Source organism: Anomaloglossus baeobatrachus, chromosome 10, assembly GCF_048569485.1.
Source record: "Anomaloglossus baeobatrachus isolate aAnoBae1 chromosome 10, aAnoBae1.hap1, whole genome shotgun sequence".
Classification (NCBI taxonomy): domain Eukaryota; kingdom Metazoa; phylum Chordata; class Amphibia; order Anura; family Aromobatidae; genus Anomaloglossus; species Anomaloglossus baeobatrachus.
The window spans coordinates 12,204,463-12,205,768 of NC_134362.1; positions in this window are offsets into that span (position 1 = coordinate 12,204,463).

Consider the following 1,306-nt stretch of genomic DNA (forward strand, 5'->3'; position numbering starts at 1 on the left):
ACTGCAGTCAGCTCTGTACACCGTGTCGTGGCTGTTCTCAGTACTGCAGTCAGCTCTGTACACCGTGTAGTGGCCGCTCTCAGTACTGCAGTCAGCTCTGTACACCGTGTAGTGGCTGTTCTCAGTAATGCAGTCAGCTCTGTACACCGTGTAGAGGCCGTTCTCAGTACTGCAGTCACCTCTGTACACCGTGTAGTAGTTGTTCTCAGTACTGCAGTCACCTCTGTACATCGTGTAGTGGCTGTTCTCAGTACTGCAGTCAGCTCTGTACACCGTGTAGTGGTTGCTCTCAGTACTGCAGTCAGCTCTGTACACCGTGTAGTGGCTGTTCTCAGTACTGCAGTCAGCTCTGTACACCGTGTAGTGCCTGTTCTCAGTACTGCAGTCAGTTCTGTACACCGTGTAGTGGCCGTTCTCAGTACTGCAGTCACCTCTGTACATCGTGTAGTGGCCGCTCTCAGTACTGCAGTCACCTCTGTACACCGTGTAGTGGTTGTTCTCAGTACTGCAGTCAGCTCTGTACATCGTGTAGTGGTTGTTCTCAGTACTGCATTCAGCTCTGTACACCGTGTAGTGGCCGTTCTCAGTACTGCAGTCACCTCTGTACACCGTGTAGTGGTTGTTCTCAGTACGGCAGTCACCTCTGTACACCGTGTAGTGGCTGTTCTCAGTACTGCAGTCACCTCTGTACATCGTGTAGTGGCCGTTCTCAGTACTGCAGTCAGCTCTGTACACCGTGTAGTGGCTGTTCTCAGTACTGCAGTCACCTCTGTACACCGTGTAGTGGCTGTTCTCAGTACTGCAGTCAGCTCTGTACACCGTGTAGTGGCTGTTCTCAGTACTGCAGTCACCTCTGTACACCGTGTAGTGGCTGTTCTCAGTACTGCAGTCAGCTCTGTACACCGTGTAGTGGCTGTTCTCAGTACTGCAGTCACCTCTGTACACCGTGTAGTGGCTGTTCTCAGTACTGCAGTCACCTCTGTACACCGTGTAGTGGCCGTTCTCAGTACTGCAGTCACCTCTGTACACCGTGTAGTGGTTGTTCTCAGTACGGCAGTCACCTCTGTACACCGTGTAGTGGCTGTTCTCAGTACTGCAGTCACCTCTGTACACCGTGTAGTGGCTGTTCTCAGTACTGCAGTCAGCTCTGTACACCGTGTAGTGGCCGTTCTCAGTACTGCAGTCACCTCTGTACACCGTGTAGTGGCTGTTCTCAGTACTGCAGTCAGCTCTGTACATCGTGTAGTGGTTGTTCTCAGTACTGCAGTCAGCTCTGTACACCGTGTAGTGGTTGTTCTCAGTACTG